Genomic DNA, 14,487 nt, shown 5'->3' with positions numbered 1-14,487 from the left:
TTTGCCAGTGCTGAGCAGCAGCTGCAAAAGGCATTGGCAAAGTCAAAAGATGAGATCTGTTGACTTTGGCAATGCTTGTTTCTCTTACAGATATGTACTTGCGCCTAGGGGATGTTAAAAGGCTCCAGTTTGTTTGAGCCTGGCACCTGTGCCAAATAATCCTCTGCATACCTGAGGAAGACGATTTAGAGAAATGTAGCCAAATGTCACAGGATCCAATTCCAAGTGAGAGTTAGCACCTGTTCAGTTTGTGGCACACACTGTATTGTCACATTGTGCTCTGACTCTCCAACACAACATACCACTGCCCTTCTGCAGTTATTGTATCGATTCGGTTGAGCGAATTCCCTTTTAAAGGCGGCTCCATGGGCCATTGCTTCGATTACAGAGCAGGTTCCCGGCTCATTACGTCGCGAGCAGCAGTCCATGTCCTGCCTCAGCTCTTCCCATGTAACCCTCCCTCATGGTTATCTTTTCGAAGGATAGCTCGTTCTTGGCGGCAGGTGGTTGTCCAGCGTAACCTTCGTCTCTCACTCAGAAACCAGCGGATGTTCGGCATCTCAGAACATACTGAGAGGTACTCTTGTTACAAAGCTGGTAAACTGGGCAAAGATACATTGGGTCCCAACAGTGAGGAGACCTGGATTATAGGTAAAGTCTTCTCGCTACACAACGATGACCTTCAGCGGAGCATCGCTCTCGTAAACCACAATATAAAACAAAGTCCTCATGCACCAATCTGAGTTAAAGAGTGTTACTATTTGTCTGTTTCTCCCTCATAGATTTCCGCTTCAGCAAGGGCTGGTCAACTCTGCAATGCGGCATGCGCCAACCTCAAGCCGCAGAAATCTACATCCACAGCTTTGAAGGAGTATCAAAGACTTCCCTTCTGGGTCCAATTCCCCTTCAGGATTATGCACTGATTTCTATTAGCAAGTCCACAATGTAGCTCACCGAAAAACCCTAACAATACACTAGAAGCCTGAAACTATGCAGCGTTATTCTATTCTTGTGTTAGCTCGTTTCAGGAAGGCACATCTGTCCTGAACAACAGGACACTGCTTCTAGAAACAAGATTTTACCAGTGGAACACATTGTCACTTTCCTGAGAACCTGTACATTTTTTTTTAAATCCACCACTTTCTGCCAAACTCTGCCATTGCCTCCTCTGGGAGCTGTCAACCCTTCTTAAAACCTAGAGGAAAATTAATCTGCAAATTAGTAAATTCATTTAAAAAACAATAATTCTGAAGTCAGATGTTTCAGGATACTTTTCTTTTGAATTCTTTAACATGTCCTTGGTCTATTACGATCTCACGAGACCAGCACCTTCGAGTGTTATTGTGTAAGCGGTGCTAAGAGTATGTTTCACTCGCTCAGAATGGCAGATGAGGGAGAAGACCTCTAGAAGTTTAATAAGAGGACAATGTTATAAGTATTTACTCCTTAAAAAATAATGTACTACTGATGCCTAGATTGTATAAGAAAAAATTTAATATATTGGCACATTTTACGGAGCTGTTATTTTTCGGGTGATACAACAAACAATGTTTGCACTATGTTCTTAAATCTCCACTTTTTCCAACTTCATCTAACTTTACTTGTGAAGTGAATACTTTGTCCATCCCTAATAGTATTTGAATATGCAGACCCATTCAACTACTATTTTGAACAATATCCAGTTCACTCCCACCTTATATCGTACTAGAGGAGGATTTCACCATCAGAAACATTGAATAGACCCTTTATTTCTCCTCTTTCGCCCATGTGTATGGGAAAGTGCTTTACCATGGTACATCCACTGCCCAGCTCCTGATCTCAAGATAGTTCTTGTAGTTGGCCAGATGCACATTGCCAGATGGACATTGCTCCTACACCCATAACATCTGGCTTTGCTTTAGATCTTCCCTGACATGTCCTTCATATGGTCACACATGGTTACATTTGACTTGGCCTCATTCTTTTTTTTTTTTTTTTTTTTTTAAAACCTTTATTGTACAGAGAGAGCTCACAAATACGGGCCTACAACCCACCAGGCTGGCCACCACATAGCAAAAACATCAGGAGCAATGCACAGAGTGTCAAAGGATACAGAGGCAATGAAACAGGAGAAACAATAAGCATCATAGAGCAGTCTCGGGAGTAGGCAGTTAGAAAGGTAGTTTTCTTTTTAAAAGACGGGGCAGGGAGTTTAGGAGCATGACGGGCCGCAAGACAAACCACAGGGGCGGGGCCGCGGCGGGCAGCAACACAGCGATCATAAAAATACAGGAGAAACACATACGAGAAAAATATACCAATAGGCACCGGTCAAAACAACGGACAAGAGGAAAGGCCATTGCGCGCACTGTCCAATGCCCGCCCACCGCAGCCACCACCCGTGCTAACTATCAGCAAAGAAATGGACCCAATTACAAAAACAATACGAAACGCATCCCCAATAAGAAAGGAAACCCCACGAAAGGGGGGGAAAGGGAAAGAGGAAGAAGAAAAAGGAAAAGGAAGGGACTCTAACCCAGACACTCGCCCCCGGGTGACTAAACAGGAAAACAAAAATCCGGTACAAAATAGACAATTAAAGTAGAGAAGACATACATAGCAGATTACAATCATCGTAATACCGGAAAAAATACCCCAGAAAGACACCAGGGGGACAGACGACGAGACAGAGCCCCGAAAAAGGAATACACAAGGGCCATAGAACCAAAAGGGGAGAAAAAAGTGGAGGAAAAAGACCCCCCAAAAAACAACAACAGACCCCCCCACCCACCCCACAAGCCCACCCTGCACCCCTGCAGAAGGCTACGGCCTACCCCCCAGCAGCGTGCCTGTCGCCCTAAATAGAACCCGAAATATAGAAGAAGAAGAACAAGCTAGAAACAAAGACAAAAAGGGAAAGGGCAAGGGAAAGGGAAGAACAGCACACACGGGAGAGGGCCAAAGAACAATATTTTCTGCATCCATCCCACCACCTGTAAAAAGGGAAGGGTAGAGCCCACGGGAAGTTAACGATACCAGGATAAGTTTCAGGAGTCCCATAAAGATACACAACATCATACCAGCACATGTCGGTTATCAGACCAAAAAACAAGACTACCGCATATAAAAAGTCGTTTCAGCCCTGTCCTCGTTTGTCCAAAGTTGCAATCGTTCGAACAAACAAAGACCAAACGGCGAAGGACACAGGGCACAGGGGAAGATCCAGCGGCAGTCCTGAGAGGAGACGTGAAAGAAAATACGGAGGATCCAGGAAGGTCAAGGTACAACGTTCGCACCGCAGGCACAGTTCCAAGGATAGTTCCAACGAGGCAAGTCCAGCCGGATCGGCATAGGCGCCTCGGCCGGAGAGCCGACGCGATGATAAGCAGGAAGGATTATCGAGGCCAGGCCAGGATGCAAGCAGACCGCAGACCAGCGGCCGAGGCAACAAAGCAGGACAATGAAGGGTGTCGGAGATTCTCCGACCCACGGATGCGGTCGCCGCCGGGGGCACAGATCCCAGGAGCACACCAGCCGCACCCTGCAACGAGGAGGCCAAATCCGACGTCGGGGGCCCGTACAGTTCGAAAAGAGGGCCCGCCTCCACAGCAGAGACAGGCGCAGCCACGGAAGTCCGCCAGGAGTATAGTGCATCCAGGACAACTTGAAGTGCAGGAAACCCTTTACAAGATCCGGCATCCGGGCCATGCGGCGGGCCCCCAGTGCTCGCCCCGGCCCGGCAGAGACATCCAGGGTCGGCCGCCATCTTAGGAGCCCAGCAAGTCCTCGGCCGTCGGGAGCCCCGGCCGGGGCAACACCAAGGCAAAAGGAGACTAGCCGATCTGCGGCAGGGCACCCCCAGGCAGGAAGGAGACCCACCAGAAGAAGGAGTTTCGCCGGCCTCTTCGTGCCGCCGGCCCCGTTCTCCGAGCCCGGGCGGGAAATTCAAGATGGCCGGGCCGGGGAACAAAGGGGGGACCAAGCCGGATAAATGAGTAGGCTCTCCAACGAGAGGCAGCGTCCGCACCCCAAGGCCCAAGCCCACCGGGTCCGCCAGCGGGCACAGCCGGCCTACACGCACATCAGCCTCCACATCCAGGTCCACCGCGCCAGCAAGGGCTGACCATCGTGCTCCGTCTCGTCCCGGCGTCACAAGGAGGTCCAGGCCAGCTCGCCCCGGAGGCTACGAAGCGAGCGGGAGCGCCGCACAGGATCGACAGCACCCAGGATCACCGGAGCAACGGGTAAGTGTCCGCAAAGTGTTCCCAATACCGTAACACAACAAGGAGGGCTTCCCGGGGCAGGAGAAATACAGGATAAACGAAGAAAACAGGCGGGTGAACGGAGCCGAGCTAAAACGCGGCCATCTCGGTCGCGAGCTAGGCTCCTCCCCCCCTTGGCCTCATTCTTGTGTCTCACATCATTGCCTATTGTCAGTTTTCATCCCCTTCCAACTTCCCCTGCCCTCTTACAAAGCAAGCTCATTTGGGATGCACTTTCATTGCTTTGCCAGATTCCCCAAGTAAGGTCTGAATATTTCTTTTGTGATCTGGGCCCATTCACAAATGGGACCTGTCGCCGGATCAGCGGCAATCCCCAAGCACTGCTTCTGAGCACTCATTCTCTGGCCAGCCTTTATTCCAGGTCAGAGCAGTAGCTGCTTCTATGATATGAACTAGCTGCCATGAACCATGCATAGAAAGAGACAAGGGCCTACTGAAGTCAGGAGACGCGTGTCTCGGCACCCATATCACTCCAGGGATTGGTAACGATAGGTACATGCCTTAAAGGCCCCTTGCATATCAGTGCATTCAAATACAAGTAAACGTCTACCGTGCAACTCACGAGCAGTGGAACACAGGGGTTTGAAATACCGAGAGTAGATTTTTCTGCTGTCTGTCCCTCTTGGCCATGGCCCTGTATCATCCCTGCGCAAATCTTGAACAGGAGAATGTGTTTTGCATCAGATGCATAATTCACTGCATCACTTTCTGGATTTAGGATGGATCGCCCATACCCCGCTACTCCGCTCACACATTTTTTATATGGAGGTATTAACTTGCAAAAAGGATAGGTTGTACGCCCTCCACCTTTGGTATGTGAACCTGCTCAGGCGCAAAAGGGTGTCTGTCATCTACACAAGTAAAGAAGAGGAAATTACTTCAAGTGGAATCGAGATATACCGTAGCGGCCATATTGGAAGTAGCTTTTTCCATGTCAAGTGCATTGACATGGCATAAAGACCAATCTAATCCTTCCAAGACCTCACAACTAAGATGTGTGAAGCCTCCACACACACACCCAGCTGATAGTATACTGAATATTAGTTAATGTGGGAGCAATAGCTCACTTTTGTGTTTATCTCTGGTTGAAAGCTCGTCATTGTGACTGACCTTCATTTTCTTCTTAATAAGTCCACCATACCCTGTAGTCCATTTAGAACATTGCCTGTAATCAGTGCTTAATTAATAAAAAAACATAAGTGTCCGGGCCCTTTTCAGGAGGCTGCTGCAGCTTGTATCACTCACTGCCCCTGCTAGCGCTACCAATGACAGTGCCAACACGACAACTAGCCATCCCACTCCTACAAGTGTAACAATTCAGACTATTTCATGTCCCCAAAGCGATAAGAATGGCTTTGTCGGAAGGTATTAGTAATTTTAATGTATATTGAATTAATAAACAACGTTTGTTGTGCTCTTCCTTAGATGAGACAAACAGCGCCACCTTGTGGTAGTCGGTCAAAAATGCCAGTGTTGACAATTAAGTGCTGGTACCCAGCACTGGACATCCCTGGCTCAAATTAAGCACTGTCTGTAATTACATGGTGTCGCAGGCATGCCGTGAATTTATAATGTAAGTGGTCATTACAATGCTCTTTTGTACTGGAAAGTGGCAAGCTGCACTGCTGAAAGTCATAGCAGCCTCTACAACCTGTCAGATCCCACGAACGACTCTTCGCTCGCTATAGACCCCTTCAAGACCTATATGGACTAACTCAATGTCCAACACCCTTTTATACACTCCTCTGATCACCTACATAAATGAAAGGATTTACTGTAGACCTCTTAATCACCAAAAATCCTATCATCGACTGCCAGATTTGAATTCCAATGGACTGTTCTGGCCACTTCCTAGTATCCTTTGCCCTTCTATGGTAGTGAGACAAAATATCGAAATTAAAATATCGATATACAATAATATCGATGTTTTAATTTCGATGGTATAGAATATCGATGTCCAAAATATCGACAGACAGAATATCGTTTTTTTTAAGGTATGTATGTTACTAATATCGAAAATATCGAAATTTTTACCCCTAGATATCCAACGCTTTCCCTACTGTTGCACCCTCTGGAGTGGGAATAGTAATTTTTACCCCTACTCTATCCAACGCTTTCCCTACTGTTGCACCCTCTGGAGTGGGACTAGTAATTTTTACCCCTACGCTATCCAACGCTTTCCCTACTGTTGCACCCTCTGGAGTGGGAATAGTAATTTTTACCCCTACGCTATCCAACGCTTTCCCTACTGTTGCACCCTCTGGAGTTGGAATAGTATTTTTTACCCCTACGCTATCCAACGCTTTCCCTACTGTTGCACCCTCTGGAGTGGGAATAGTAATTTTTACCCCTAAGCTATCCAACGCTTTCCCTAGTTTTTAATTTATTTTAAATGTATATGTATTAGTTATAATTTTCTAAATATGTTTTAATGTTTTTATTTAATATTTGTAAAATTATATGTATTTTTAAACTATTTTTAGAGTATTATTAATACATTTAAAAAAACGATATTTTTACTTTCGATATTTTTGTACTACGATATTAAAATTTCGATATTTTTGTACTTACCTCTATGAAGATATAACTCCGATATTTTTGACTTCGATATTTTTGTATCGATATTTTTGTAGGTAGATATTCTGTCTGTCGATATTATGTCATAGATTCCCCTTCTATGCAACAAGGCATAACCCAAGGGTCAAAGAAAGAAAACGAGACTGGTAAAAAAACTTCAAAGATGCCAACAGGTCTGTAGAAGGAAAGAAAATCCCTAAGAAGTATTGAACCATGGATTGGAGCCTGACACATAATAGTGATGTTAAACTATTATATTTTAAACACAACTAAAATTGAAGAAGGACTGGCCCAACTGAAAGTAAAAAGGTTGAATACATGAAACACTTCTCAATCGTTCTCCAAAGAATTACCTAAAGAGTCGAAACAATTAAAATTAACGAATTCTCATTCTTCTTCCATGAATAAATATGAAATTTAGGGGCATATTAGCAAGGGCGATATCTACAGGTTTGGGTCCTGCTTGCATGTCAGCGATATTTATCCCTAATGACATGCAAAGTGGGCGTACCCAACCTGTTAGCGACTGAAAGCAGTCGCTAACACAACTATCGCCTATTAGCAAGGCGGCTGGGGGGTCAGTCTCTGTCCGTCAAAACAGCTATGGCATGGAACTCCCTGCCCCTGGAATTACGGAACACTCAGGACCTCAGTCTTTTTCAAAAGCAACTGAAAACCTTCCTCTTCAAGCAGAGATGTTAAAGTTTTCACTCCAACGGGTCACTGTTAATTTGCGCGCCAGGACACTCTTGAGTATTTGTGCGCGGTATAAATCCATTATAACATAACATAACAGATGCCCAGGAGGGGTACTTTCATCTGGAATATGTCTGGGATGAGGGGCAAGACGAAGGTGGAGCAGATTTCAAGGGAAGGTTGAGGAGAAGCGACCTTAGTCCAAGGAAAGGTGGAATAGCTATGGTTTAAGATGTTTTCTGAAGTTGAAGAGGAGTGGTTAAGTACAGACATTACTGGGTAGAGACTTCCAAAATGAGACTGCTCCCTAGAGAAAAAACAGTTTTGGGGTAAATATTGTTGTTGAATTTGAGGACTTCAGTTCTTATGACATTCCGGCCGCAAATGTTTTGTAGGCCTCCCAGGGCAAGGCAGAGTGGTATGAAGGACTAGTCACATCTATTGCCTCCTAAGCCAGACTCCCTTCTGGAAAGCTGTCCTCTTTCTCAAGGACAGCTGGTACAACTGTTGTAGGGCTGGGATCCCTGGCTGAATCTTCATCCTCACATAAGCAAGGTGCCCAAGGCTGCATGTACCACCGCCGAAAGGTACATCCACCACGCAGCCAGGCAAGTGACCGCCTTGAAGGGGATCACTTGCCTCTAAGACTATATTTACACAGTAGGAACTGAGAAGTGTCACATCCTCCCTTTTAGGGGTAATGGAGAAACATAATTCCACAAAACCATCAGAGTTGGACAGACAGGCTGGACAGAGACAGAGGATGTTGGACAGAGAGGATGGACAGAGACAGAGAGTGTTGGAAAGAGAGGATGGACACAGACAGAGAGTGTTGGACAGAGAGTGTTAGACAGAGAGGCTGGACAGAGACAGAGAGTGTTGGACAGATAGGATGGACAGAGGCATAGAGTGTTGGACAGAGAGGATGGACAGAGACAGAGAGCGTTGGACAGAGACAGAGAGTGTTGGACAGAGAGACTGGACAGAGACAGAGTATGTTGGACAGACAGGATGGACAGAGGCAGACAGTGTTGGACAGGGAGGATGGACAGAGAGTGTTAGACAGAGAGGCTGGACAGAGACAGAGAGTGTTGGACAGACAGGATGGACAGAGGCAGAGAGTGTTGGACAGAGAGGATGGACAGAGACAGAGAACATTGGACAGAGAGGATGGACAGAGACAGAGAGTGTTGGACAGAGAGGCTGGACAGAGACAGAGTGTGTTGGACAGAGAGAATGGATAGAGACAGAGAGCGTTGGACAGAGAGGATGGACCGAGACAGAGTGTGTTGGACAGAGAGAATGGACAGAGACAGAGAGCATTGGACAGAGAGGATAGACAGAGAGTGTTGGACAGAGAGGATAGTGACAGAGTGTTGGACAGAGAGGATGGACAGAGACAGAGAGTATAGGACAGAGAGGATAGAGACAGAGAGTGTTGGAAAGAGAGGCTGGACAGAGACAGAGAGTGTTGGACAGGGAGGCTGGACAGTGACAGAGGGTGTTGGACAGAGAGGATAGACAGAAAGTGTTGAACAGAGAGGATGGACAGAGAGGCTGGACAGAGAAATAGAGTATAGGACAGAGAGGATGGACAAAGACAAAGGGTGCTGGACAGAGAGGATGGACAGAGACAGAGGGTGCTGGACAGACAGGGTGGATAGAGACAGAGAGTGTAGGACAGAGAGGATAGCGACAGAGTGTTGGACAGAGAGGATGGACAGAGACAGAGAGGGTAGGACAGAGAGGCTGGACAGAGACAGAGAGTGTTGGACAGGGAGGCTGGACAGTGACAGAGGGGGTTGGACAGGGAGGATAGACAGAAAGTGAACAGAGAGGATGGACAGAGAGGCTGGACAGAGAAATAGAGTATAGGACAGAGGGGATGGACAAAGACAAAGGGTATTGGACAGAGAGGATGGACAGAGACAGAGGGTGCTGGACAGACAGGATGGATAGAGACAAAGAGTGTTGACAGAGACAGAGTATTGACAGAGGGTGTTGGGTAGAGCAGATGGACACAGACAGAGAGTGTTGGATAGACAAAAATGACAGAGAGTGTGATGGAAACAGAGGGTGTTGGACAGACAGAATGGATAGAGACAGAGGTTGTTGGACAGAGAGGCTGGTCAGAGACAGGGAGTGTTGGACAGAGAAGATGGATAGAGACAGAGAGTGTTAGACAGGCAGGATTGACAGAGATAGAGAGTGTTGACGGAAACAGAGGGTGTTGGACAGAGAAGATGGACAGAGCCAGAGGTTGTTGGACAGAGAGGCTGGGCAGAGACAGGGAGTGTTGGACAGAGACAGAAAGTGTTGGACAGAAAGGCTGGGCAGAGACAGAGAGTGTTGGACAGACAGGATTGACCGAGAGTGTTGACAGTAACAGAGGGTGTTGGACAGAGAGGAAGGACAGAGAAAGAGGTTGTTGGACAGAGAGGAAGGACAGAGACAGAGGTTGTTGGACAGAGAGGATCGATAGAGACAGAGAGTGTTGGACAAAGAGGATGTTCTAGACTGGGATAACAGAGATCATGTTTGAGGGAAGGTGGGAGAGAAGTGAGGGAGGAAAGTGCTGAGCCACGGAGGCTGCGAAGATAAAAGTGGGTGGACAGTGAAGATGTGTGTGGGGACAGACAGACTGCTTTGGGGCACGGCTTGGGAAAGACCTACAAGACAATTGAGAAAGACTGAAGCAAGGCTTGAGCTCGTGCTGGGAGGGGAGTGTTCGAATCCTCCCCACTCCCCGCCCCCCTCTGTGATATGACACATCCGCTCCCTCCCTGGAGTTTCCCCTGTAATTCGTTTTACAATAATAAACACACAGGTGTCGCCTCGCGTTAGCGCCTTCCTTGCCGCTGTATTCGTGATGAACAGGGCCATTTATCATTCCTAGCTCCTGCTGTTCCAGAAGCCGCTTCTAGGCGCAGTGACAGCCGCCAGCAGGACCCGGAGCTAGAGGCGGGAGAAGCAAGAACGGGGCCCAGGTTGGATCCGGTCTCTAGGCGCTACACAGGGTCCACCCGGTACATCATTACCTCGTTACATAAGCAGGTTTCATCCCCATAATGTATTCGCGCCAATGCTTGTTGAGATTCCCGCCCCCACCTGTCGGTTAGTAGTAATACTGTCATTATTATGAAAAAGTGTGTCCTGCCAGCGGCAGTAACCCGTCATCTGGCCGCCACTTTTCAATTACTGACCCCGATGAAGCCCTGATTCCGAAGGCTGAGCCCGGGAAGCAATTTTTAATTAAAATCCTGTCAAGTGCGCCGGGCGCTGCCTCCTTCTGCTGCAGCGGGCTGCCTGCGCTCGATACAAGGGGCCCTGCCTCGCAGCGCTAGAAAGAGGCTTGCGTTGTCCTCTGCGGAGGTCTGAGGAGTTAACATACTTTGCGCCTTCTTTAACCAGGTGGCTCTGTCCCCCCAGAAGCCCGAGCACCTGGGGACCCCACAGTCCCCTCAGCATGGCTTCCCTTCACCCCCTCTTGAGCTGTGGGCCCACAGGTAGATCGTGCTACTGAACCGCGACCCCCAGAATATCGAGGTACACGAATATCGAAAGGTAAGTATATATATTTAACTCCTTGCGTCCTCATGACGAGCTCAGCTCGTCATGAGGCACGGTGGCCGTGTGCTGATGACGACTTGAGCTCGTCATGACACGCGCGGCACTCACACGCGGGGCTAATTCCCCCGCTGTGCTGAGCGTTCTGAAAAATGGGCGTGGTCATGACGATCTCAGCTCGTCATCAGCACAGCGCCACCGTGCCTCATGACGAGCTCATCGCAAGCACCGTGGCGCTGCGCACGCCCCTCCTCCCCCCAGCGCCGCGGGGGTATTAGCCCTGCGGCGAAGGTGATATATAAGCATAGATTTACTGTTCCTAACTCCAGGTCAACATACCTTGGAGATGTCTGCAGCAAGTAGGAACATACGTGTGAAGTTTTGTGTAGAAAATCTAGACTTACTTGGGAACAATTCACAAAGGTAAACTTAGACCAAAAGTCTAACTTTCCTACTTTTCGGTATTCACAAAGGTAAGTTACTGCTACTAAGTTTACTTATTAGCAGTAAAGCTACTAGTAGTAAATTTACACGTTAAATTACCAGTAGCAAAGTTACAAGTAGTACCTTACCTTTGTAAATACCAAAACGGGGGCTTAACATTTAAGGACTATCAGCTAGATTCATCAAGCTCAATTGCGCTCGCAAAGGGCCAGATTCTGAGAATCTGGCCCTTTGCGAGTGCAATTTTTGCATTTGGGATTCATCATCCCAAATGCAAAATTCGCTAATAAAGAATTCGCACATTTGCGAGGAAATGCATTTAAGGAATCTCTATTTGAGATTCCTTAAATACAATTCATTAACCATTTCTACATTGCGAATTCGCTATTTTTGGTTGCTATTTACCACGAAGTCTGACTTCGTGGTAAATAGCGAAAAAATAGAAAAAAGCACTTTAGTTCATTTTTCTCAATTGCATGTTACACAAACACATGTCCTTTGGACATGTGTGTGCGCAACACCTGTGTAAATTTACATTTCAGGGGTGCTACAGGGTGTCCTTTGGACACCCTGGCACCCTTGAAATCGCAATCTTATTTGCGATTAGCTAACTGCTAATCGCAAATAAGGAATAACTCCCCATGCATTCCTATGGGCCTTTAGCCCATAGGAATGCATGGGGAGTTATTCCTTATTTGCGATTAGCAATTAGCTAATCGCAAATAAGGAATCAGTGGGAATCGCAATAAATATTGCGATTCCTACATGAATCCCGTTTTGCGAGTCTGTAATAGCGATTCCTTATGAATCGCTATTATAGACTCGGAAAACGGGTCTTTGATGAATCTACCTGTAATTCAATCAAACTAAATAAAAAAAACAAGAACCCCTCGACCCGAGAGGCCCATTCAAAGGGGCAGCAGACCCCATACATCTGCTGCCCAAAATAACAGCCAATGCTTACTCCTGTAGACTTCCTGGTTCTAGGAAACATTCAGAGCAAGAATTGGAACTAGAAACTTTGAGAGATGGATGAGAAATCTCTTGTAATGTTTGCTTACGTATGGTCTGACAAAAATAGCGTGTCCTAAATATAGTTTAAAAATAGCGCCCACTTGTGTTAGTAATAGTAAATTTACACCCAATGCGACAATCTTTCTCTTAATGATTTCAATGACAGAATATTTATCCCAGACAGTATTTGTTTCAATGATAATCTGACATAAAACATTGTCTGAAGGAACCCCAGGCTCTTTTCTGTTACAACAGTTATCTTACAGGTTCGCTGAGAAGCCGAGCACCAGCTCTCTGTAAATGTAAATGTATTGCGACTTATATAGCGCACGTATCACCCGAAGGCATCAAGGCGCTTGCTTAGGGAACCCGTCCTGGTATTCCCCTGTGAGATAGCCCCGGCAGGGTATCCACAAGGTGAAAGCCAGGCATCCCGCCGCGAGGGGCCGTAGTGGAGATTAAGCAAGCTATTGCCCAGAGTCGCAGAGTGTGACCCCGTGAGTCGAGTAGGCACCGGAGCGAGAATTGTCGAGTCCGTGGAATATTTTTGAGCCCGAGACCCGCCGAGGCGGGGAATCGAACCCTGGTCCACGGCTGATCTCAGCTTCCGGGTCTGCCACCTCTAACCACTGAGCCACGCTTCTCCACTCTCTGACCACAGCTAGCCAGCTTGAGTTGAAATATTGACCTCCATCTTGAAAGGATTTAGGGACATATTTACAAGGGCTTTATCTCTGCTTTTTTGGCCTACAAAGCCAAAAAAGCGGAGATAAAACTATCGCCCTATTTACAAGAGGGTGCTAACATGCATAATCGCATGTTAGCACCCTTTTTCCCGACGCCTCCCTTTGCATCTCTAATGAGATACAAAGTGGGTGTCACTGGGCGTACCCCGGATGGACAACTTTGCAAATATCGCTGATGTTCACATCGTGATATTTACAAGGCTGCCCAAGCATTTTAGCACACGTTAGTTTTTGGAGAAAACTGTTGTTTTCTCCAAAAACTAACGTCTGCTAAAATGCAGACTTACCTATCCCCAACATTGGGGTGGATTATGCTGATACGACCCTGTGGGTCGTATCAGCAAGGTTATCGCTGTTTTGCTGGGAACATGTTCCCTGCAAAACGGCGATAACCTCGCTATCTCTGGAATTTTTATCGCCCTAGAGTAATGCGTTGTTAATAACGCGCTACCAGGGCGATAAATTCCAGAGATAATTTGCGATAATAAAATTATCGCTAAATGTGACCAGCGATGATTATCGCTGGCCGTTGATAATGTGCCCCTTAGTTTGAGACTGTTCGCTAACACACCACACTTAAAACTCCATCAGATGGCTGTTGAATTTATTGGTTGACCATTCTTTGAGCACTGTAGTCTAAATACTATCGGTGCGTCATCAACATAGTTGTAAAAGAAGCAGCTGTATGCAAATATTAAATATAATGCCAGAGAGCGCTGAGGCTCGTGGGCTCTGCTGGTCAGATGTTGCCCGCCGACTAGTAACTTGGTACAGCCACTTCCTGAGACTGACTCTTCAGGAAATTGTTGCATCAGACAGAATCCCTAATCTCAATGTACCTTAGAAGGGAAAAAGGATGGAGTGACTGAACCATGAATGACTCTTCTCTAGATGTCAGCAATTATCCCAGAAGGATATTCAATTGGCCCACCCAGGCAAACGACAGCTAGACAGCAGTCTAGGATGCAATTAGCGTCTCGGATCACCTACAGTGGTTTGATGTTTTGTCTTATGCTGACGACACGCAAATCTTGATCACACTTGGACCAGACCCATCAGAAACAAAGCAGCGTTTCAAAGAATGCATGTCCCACATCGACAGGTGGATGAGTACCAACCGCCTTCAATTAAAGGGAGGCAAGTCGGAGATCTTTCTCTTTGGCAAGGCCCAGGAGGATTGG

This window comes from Lissotriton helveticus, chromosome 9 (genome assembly GCF_964261635.1).
Source record: "Lissotriton helveticus chromosome 9, aLisHel1.1, whole genome shotgun sequence".
NCBI lineage: Eukaryota > Metazoa > Chordata > Amphibia > Caudata > Salamandridae > Lissotriton > Lissotriton helveticus.
The sequence above is the reverse complement of the archived record's forward strand: the minus strand, read 5'-3'. Positions refer to the sequence as shown.